Below are 8,494 nucleotides of genomic sequence, written 5' to 3'. Positions count from 1 at the left end.
GTAGGATGCCAGGGGTCTCCGCCTACCCAAGCCCAGCGTCCAATCCTGCCTGGGGAGGTGTTGCCAACGGTCCTGAAATTTGAAACCCAACAACCAAAAATCCTGTGGATTAACTGGTAGCAGGCGGAAGGCTAATTCGATGTCACATTTTGCCATAAGGGTGCCTGGGCCGCATTTCAAGGTTCCAATATGTCCCTAGTTAAAACAGCATAATATTTAATTAAGAACTGGATGAAGAACAGTTCCTGAATGAGTGTGCAGCATATAGTCTCAGCTCCCCAAATACCCCTTCTTCATATTATTAAAGTGCTCTCACACTGGCATTACTGGCCATAGTGTGTCATTTTTTTTCTCCTTTTCATAGGAGTTCCTGCATCCTGGCTAAGCCCCAAAGGTGAGACTAACTTAATACAAGGTAAGAGTTCCTATTGTTGTCACACAAATTGTGCCATTTTAGTTCAAGAGGTAAGTCACTCAGAAGAGCTGTGCCTTTTTTTAAAATAGAAAAGGTGTCTGTACTCATCATGAAGTTGTTACTGAAAGTGCAACCAGTACTATTTTTCTAGAAAAAGAGGTGCTGGAACTCACAATGAATGCCTCCCTTTTTCTCTTATAATGGCTATGGTGCCCACCTGAGAGGTGGTGGATCTGAGTGCAGGCAAATTCAGGCTGAAAAATGGCCTGAGTGCTACACTTTAAACATTTTTAAAAGGTGCTGGTGCTGCATACTATAGAGCACCCCCAGGAAAAAAGGCACAGCAGAAGAGGCAGGACATGAATGTGTTTCTGCAAGGGAATGCCTGGTCTGGACCCAGCAAAGAGTAAAAAAAGGGGGGGGGATTTGCTCTCCACTACAAGAATGGGTTTTGAAACTTTGCTGCGAACAGTCTTAAAATAGTTACAATTAAAGGTTATAAGATGCAAAGTAACACATTGCTCTGCAACAAGCAACAATGAGGCCCCACATTATTCTTCTTCCTTTTTGGCCTTAGTACCATTCAATAAATTTTCCTCTCTCTCTTCCCAGCAAGAGAGAGATCTTGAGCAATTTGTTCGTTCATTACTATAGAGCCACTACAGTATATTGTTACTCTGGCTACTGCCTCCATTGCTGACAAAGAAGCTGAGTTCTCAGGCAGGAGGTTGACAGTCAATCAACCTCCTGCCTAATGCAAACTTCTCTACTTTGCAAATGCCAACATTTGCGTCAGTTTTTCAGACTTCTGTGCATACAAACATTGCATTTTATGCACATTAAACTATGTACAGTATATTTAACAATAAGCACCAGTATGATGAGCAGGGCCCCCTTCAGGCAGCCACTTCTGTGGGACGTGGGAGCAGAGAAGGACAGCCCTGTAGTGGCCCTTCATGGTCCACACATCCAGAACCTTGAGGATCAAGGGGTTGGGAGTTGGGTAGGGGCTCCTTCAACACTGGGGGTAGCTCAACTCAATAGGATAGAACCAGGTTGTACACTTCTTCCACTTCATGGAATTCATGGGCCAGTCAGGTTTGCCTTCACATGGTTGCTCCCATTATTATTATTATTATTATTATTATTATTATTATTATTATTATTATTATTTTATTTTTACCCCGCCCTTCCCAGTCAAGACCGGGCTCAGGGCGGCTAACAACAAAAATATCAACACAAGTATAAAAGAAACAATTCAGTTAAAATGCAGATTAACACAATGTTAAAATTCAATTTTAAAATTAAAAATCTACAAATAAGATGAAACCATTATGAGATAAAACCTTAGGGGAGGGTAATCCTGGGGTCAGACTGCGTCAGTCCAAAGGCTTTAAAAAGTGGTTGACATTTTAGAATAATAATAATAATAATAATAGATCGCCTTGTTTGGAAACATTTAAGTAAGCTGTGGCCATAGTTAACCCAATGACAAGCATCTTGCCTCTTACATCAGCTGTTATATACGGATTGTATAAATGCACGCTTTGCACACACACTTTCTTCCTCCAGGGCTACCTCCGAAATGTAAGGAGCGAGTGAAAAGTGGACCCTGCAAGGCTCTGGGGAAAGCCTATTATTATGACAACAGGATGAAGATATGTCACCAATATCGGTATAGTGGCTGTGGAGCCAGCAGGAACCATTTTACCTCTTTGAGGGAATGCTATGAGGAGTGTCAAAAGTATGGTAAGAACAAAACCCTTTTCTCTAAACATTAATCATGCTGTAGTAGCATTATTACTCTGCAATAAACATTGGGGAAGGTTAGCTTTGGGAGTGAGAGGGCAGGCCTCCTCTTGGGGAATGGGTTCTCAAGTTGAAGCTTTTTGAGAAGTGAGAAGAAATACAACTTTTGATGCTAGAATAGGAAAAGTGCCCAGGCTTCAAAGTGGGAAAAGAAGTCTAGAGAATGCCCTGCATGGGTGGTGGTTTTCTGGTACTCCCCTTTTTACTCCCCTTTCCAAATAGGATCGTGTGAGTGAATAGAGCTTCTGAAGAAGAAGCACTAAGAAGAACTAGGCAGGATGCTTTTTTGTTTTTTCAAGTTATTGTTTGGAAACAGCAACAAAAGTAAACTTACTGCCTAGCTGAGCAGGGGAGTATACCTTAGGACACCATGGCAAGGTAGGCTGGGAACTGTTTCTAATCTGATTGCCTTCCACCTAATATCTGATGGCACATGGAGAAGGGAAGATGTTAATTTATGGGCAGATTCATGGGCAAAGGCAAGGCAGTATTTCTGATTAATAGGTCCTAAGCTGAAACAACATTGTGCTTATAACAGGATATAACTTGAGGCAAAGAGTAGTTCTAGATTGGACAGGAGGGACTGCCACCTTCCATCTGAAAAAAGGGTTCTTATATCTCTCATGGTCCTCCTTGTCCTTACCTTTCTTTACCTTTTTATTATAGGTAGCCCTGAATTCCTGATAAATCCTGACTTATTGGATGGTAAGAATTGACCCTCATATGCATTGTTCCCTTCTGCTGGCTTTCTTCAGTACGGAATACTACTTCTTAAGGCTTTTCTTCACTGTGTCTGAACTACTTGGTATTTTCCACCAACGTCCAAAGACTCTAGGGCTTATTTCCTCCCAAGATACAAAGGGATCTGGCCATCAGAATGCAGCCTGGAACGTCCATTATTCTCACAGCACAACTGGAAGAGGGCTCCACTTGCAAGCCACATTCTGGTTCATTCGTCTTCTGCACTCAACCACTGGGTTTGTCATCACTCAGAAGAGGCTATCATCGGTTGCACAACTTATGGATTGGGGAAAGACAGGATCATGTCCCAAGAGGACAGTTATCTTCTGCATGTGTCATTCAGTTCTGAACTCAAGGTTCTCACCCAGTTCTTCTCTAAACTACATATTTGTCTCTCACTCCAAGAAGCTTAGGAAACCCCCTCCTTCCTTCCTTCCTTCCTTCCTTCCTTCCTTCCTTCCTTCCTTCCTTCCTTCCTTCCTTCCTTCCTTATAGGTTCAAGGGCTTATTCATTGACAGTGGAAGAGTATCTGAAGCAGTGTATGAGTATGCAGACTACCGCCCCTATTGTTATGTCCTTCAACTGATCTCCTTGCCCACCATGCTTCCTCACCTGCCATAGCAAGCAAGGCTCCCCTTACTTATACCATAGAAGGTGGGCATGGAAGGGGAAAGAGGGTCCCTGAAGCAAAGGGGTGGGATGTGAGGAAACACCCCACTCTCCCCACTGCCTCAGAATGTATTAAGGACAGGCAGGAAACCCAAGACTCTCATTTCACATCTTGATCTGTCATTGGTGGCTTTGGTGGCGAGAGCTGGCCTTTCACAGTGGGTTCTATTGACTTTTTGTGCCCCATCCCTGCCCAGTGTGTGTGCAGATGTGTGCGCCCCAGACGCCAGAAAAGAATGTGACACTGTTGCCTGAAGGAAACCGGGTGGGATGTACAGCAGTTTCACACTTACTGGCGGAGGAAGAGGAGTGTGGGAGGAGCGCACTGCCCCTGGCAGTGCGACCCCGGCGTGGCAGGGTGCCATTGCGGCTGCCCCTGCAGGCAGCACTACCCACCCCAGGACGCGCCCCAGCCCCGCACTGCCTGCTCTCCACACCCCCCCCCCCCGGTGCCAGAGCATGAAGCTCCGCCATTGTTCACACTACCTCAGAATGTAGCAAGGACAGCCTGGAATTCAATGTTCTCATTTCACACCCTGACTTCTCCCTATAAAGCTACCTGAAACCAGGCTACACCAAATCCTGAAGGCTGTTTGTGATTTTTCCATGGTACCATGCTAAATCTGCCTTATGGAAGTACAGAAATCATAGTCGCACCTAGCTAGTTTCAGCCAGTCTCCTTTGGTATATGATTTTACCCCTCCATCAGTATAACTGCTGGATCTCAAAGCAGAGATGTCATTAATGTCATTGAGATCATCTTAAGAGTGGCGATCGCAAACATCACGCCTTCAGATGTTGTTTTCTTTTGTCGTTCAAACAGTGAGATAATTGGTGTCTTTCTTGTCTCCGTCCTTCTCTTGCTCCTGTAATTCCAGAATTTGGGCTTTCCACATGCCAACAACCACTAAACACAGGATCATGCGAAAAAAGCCTTCTTCACTTTTACTATGATGCCGAAACCAGGGAGTGCAAGCCGTTCAAATATGGTGGCTGCAATGGCAACAAAAATAACTTTCGGACCAAAGGAGAATGCATTGACACATGTGGCCCACGCGCTAGTAAGCCTTAGAAGTATTTAGAACTTCTTGAGAGAGTCCAAAGGACCTGCTTTTTTCCTGTTAACTTTATGTATTGCTATGGTTCTGTTCCTACTGCATTAACTCAATGTCCTTATTTCATAGGAGAGAGAAAACTTTTTCTTCTTGAAATATGGATCAGGATAGAAGAAATTAGAGAAACTGGAGTTCTTGGTGGAACTTGCAATCAAGTAAGCGAAAAAATCCCAAGGATCTAGGCCAATGTGATGATTTATTATATATATTATTTTCAAGTCTTAAGTGAAATATTCCTTATTCCTTATGACATGAAAACTCCAGGACAAGGCCCTGTTTCAATAGCTGAGGAAGAATATCGAAACAGGGCCTTGTCCTGGAGTTTTCATCTCATAAGGAATATTTCACTTAAGACTTGAAAATAATATATATAATAAATTGTCACATTGGCCTGAGTCCGTGGGATTTTTTCGCTTACTTGATTCCTTTAAGAAATGTCAAAGGACAGGTTGCTGGTGGAGGGAGAAGTCGTGAAAGAAAAGTGCAGAGCCCTTAAAAAAAAACACCCACAAAATGCCCCCCAGGAATTGCTGGAGAGGTTGTTTTTTTGTTTTTTTGGCTTGGCTGCAAACTACTTTTTCCCTAGTAGGCTAGATGAACGCCATTCCCCATGGCTTGCTAACCCTGTCCAGAATGATAGCAAAGAATAACTGAAGCAAAGTTTTTGAAAGATTAGTAGAATGACCTGGTGTTGTGCCAAGGAATGCCACGCATTGGTAGTCTACTAAGCCATTGTGCTCCATGGCATGGAGCTGGAAAGAGGTTTTCCTCATATGTTAAAAGTTTCTGTGTCTTTGATTGTTGTTGTTTTTTTTGGCAACTGATGTGTAGGTCTAATCAATACGTGGTTTTGTTTCTTTAGGGTGGAATATACGGCACCCCCTTCTTGACCAATTCTTCTCTCAGAACCATCTCAGCAGATGACCACCCTCTCCTTCTGGGGTAGGAAATGCCACCATTCAGTTCTTCACACTGTCAAGATGTCCTTCCTCTTCTTTCTCCTAAATCTCCCACCATTCAGTCTCATTGGTTTTTTTTTCTTTCTTTCAAGTTTTGTAAGACAGTAAGAAGTACGGCTCTCTACCCACTTTCCTCACACCATGAATAATTTTAGGCACAGCTGGGCCTGTTATGTTTTCAGCCAGAATTAACATCTCATTGAATCCTATGGAAAAACACACTAGAGGAAACGAGAATGCAATTTTTCTCAACCATTCCTGCATCTAAACATGGATGCCTTTCATCCTGCTGTACCAGTCTTTGCAGAAATCTTTTGCATGCTTGCCAATAAAGCTACCTGTAACTTTGTGGCTCTGTTTCTTCCTTATTATTGCTGCTGGTTTAGCAGTAGTATCCTAGATGTCTTTGTTTTCTAAAGTCCATGCACCCCTCGTGCCAGACAGTGTGTTCAGAGGAATACGTAGACTCATAGAATTGAAAGGACCCCTTGGGGTTATCAAGTCCAACCCTCTGCAAAGTAGGAATTCTGCCCTCAGTCGTTCCTGGCATCATCTTTCTGTCTCCAGAAAGTCCTCTGGAGTCCTCTGGGCCATGAGATCAAAGTCCAGGCCATCGGCTCGGGAATAAGTCCCACTTATCATGATGATCATGACTACACATGCTGTGCAGTCCTGTTTTTTAAATAAATGTTTTCCTTTTCAGATAAATCAGAGCATGGCGAAATCACAATAAATAAAACCTCCCCTTCAGTAGTTTCAAGCACTTCTAAAGGTTCCACATAATATCTGTACTGCATTGTTTACTGTGACAGCTTTGGAACTCCCCGCCTATTGCAACAAAGCACATGCCTTTGCTAGACTCTTTTCAGGCACCTGCTAAAAGCATTCTTCTTTAGGCAAGCATACCTAGATGCTTAGGAAGTTGAAGTAATTTTAATCTTCATATTTTAGATTTTGTATGTTTTAAAGTAGGATTGTTAAATTCTTACTGCTGTGGTGCTTTTTTTGTTTTGGTAAACCACTTTGCAGGGTTTTTAAAATTAATTTTTATTAAATAAATAAACAATAAATATAAATAAAATAACACAAGCCAAAACACAATCCATCCTGTAGATTTAAGTAACTGTCCACAGTCGCCTACTTGTTATCAGAGGCCCAGAATCCACATTCCTGACCTTGTAACTGCTGCTGCGGCTGCTGTTTCATACAAGCCCTGCAAGTCCTGTGCTTCATTTTCAATGCCTCTTCAGTCTTGGGTAGGGATCATGCCCCTCCCTGTATGTCCTATGCCAGGGGTCAGCAAACGTTTTCAGCAGAGGGCCGGTCCACTGTCCCTCAGATCTTGTGGGGGCCGGACTATATCTTGAGAAAAAGAAATGAACAAATTCCTATGCCCCACAAATAACCCAGAGGTGCATTTTAAATAAAAGCACACATTCTACTCGTGTAAAAACACCAGGCAGGCCCCACAAATAACCCAGAGGTGCATTTTAAATAAAAGCACACATCATGTAAAAACACGCTGGTTCCCAGACCGTTGGCGGGCTGGCTTGAGAAGGCAGTTGGGCCAGATCCAGCTCCCGAGCCTTAGTTTGCCTACCCATGTCCTATGCAACACCTGTCACGCTGGTATTGAGTTTTAGCAGTCGTGTTTCTGGGGAAGGTAGAAAATCTAAGGCTGAGAAGCAATGTAGTGAAATTCTCAGTCTCTCTGTGCCTCTGTGTTTGTGAATTGGTCTAGATCAGGGTTCCCTGAACTTGGGTCTCCAACTGGTTTTGGACTACGACTCCCATCATCCCTAGCTAGCAGGACCCAGTGGGCAGCGTTGGGGATTGTAGTCCAAAACCAGCTGGAGACCCAGCTTTAGAAAACCCTGGTGTAGAGGTAATGCCCATTAAAGTGTTAACCTGGTGTAGAGGTAATGCCCATTAAAGTGTTACCTTGATACAGATATTGGGATTCGTCTCATGGGCCAACACAGCCTTTTCTGAACAAGGCTGAAAGTGAAAGCTTCAGTTTGTAGGCTTCTGCAGCAGGTGTGTTTAGGCACCTGGGGTTATCTTCCTGTTCTGGTCCCAGAAATGCCAAACCCGAATTGAGAACACCAGTTTGGGCTCTAGAGTTGAGTCCGCAGTCCAACTTCCCCCGGGGCCCTTCCTCTTAGGCTTGGGTACAAGAAATATGTTCAGAAATATAGTAAAAATGCAGTATCCATGAAAGCGTTTGAGTGATTTTAAAAGGAAACGAGGGGTTGCATCCTAATTGTTACATCCTAATTGTTAGGATGTAAAAGGAAGTAAGAAAGTACTCAGGGCCGTCTTAAGCACCTCCGGCGCCCTCCCGGCCAGTTTCCCAGCGCAACGGGCGGGTCTGAAAAGATTTTTGAACCTGCAAGTTTACAAGAGGTTCAGGAATTGAACCCTAAGCAGGATCAGCCATGGCTAGAAGCCATGAAAGCTGAAATTGACTCCTTAGATAGCAATCAAACCTGAGAGCTAGTTCCAGTAGTCCCAGGAATGAGGCTTGTAGACAGCAAATGGGTCTTTAAGGCCAAGACTGACTAGAATGGAAAGATTGTGAGACACAAAGCAAGGTTGGTCGCCAGAGGATTTTCGAAAGTACTGGGGGAGGAATTCCATGAAGTCTTTGCTCCCACTGTGAAATATGAGACTGTAAGACTTATGCTTAAAATTGCGTCTGAAAGAAAGCTTCAGGTGTCCCATCATGAAATTGATACCACTTTTTTATACGGGATTTTAGAAGAAAATTTGTTTTTACTGCCCC

General features: G+C 43.5%; 1 long non-coding RNA gene across 1 annotated transcript; it reads left to right on the top strand.

Moving 5' to 3' along the window:
• Window positions 1-2,001: 2,001 nt before the first annotated feature.
• LOC148683502 (uncharacterized) lies at window positions 2,002-5,734 on the top strand. The gene is made up of 4 exons (XR_015947111.1): window positions 2,002-2,164; window positions 2,891-2,929; window positions 4,514-4,696; window positions 5,613-5,734. It is a non-coding gene; the product is annotated as an uncharacterized LOC148683502 (long non-coding RNA).
• Window positions 5,735-8,494: the final 2,760 nt, after the last annotated feature.

Source organism: Zootoca vivipara, chromosome 14 (assembly GCF_965207765.1).
Source record: "Zootoca vivipara chromosome 14, rZooViv2.hap1.1, whole genome shotgun sequence".
NCBI classification, from domain to species: Eukaryota; Metazoa; Chordata; class Lepidosauria; order Squamata; family Lacertidae; genus Zootoca; species Zootoca vivipara.
The sequence above is the reverse complement of the archived record's forward strand: the minus strand, read 5'-3'. Positions and strand labels throughout refer to the sequence as shown.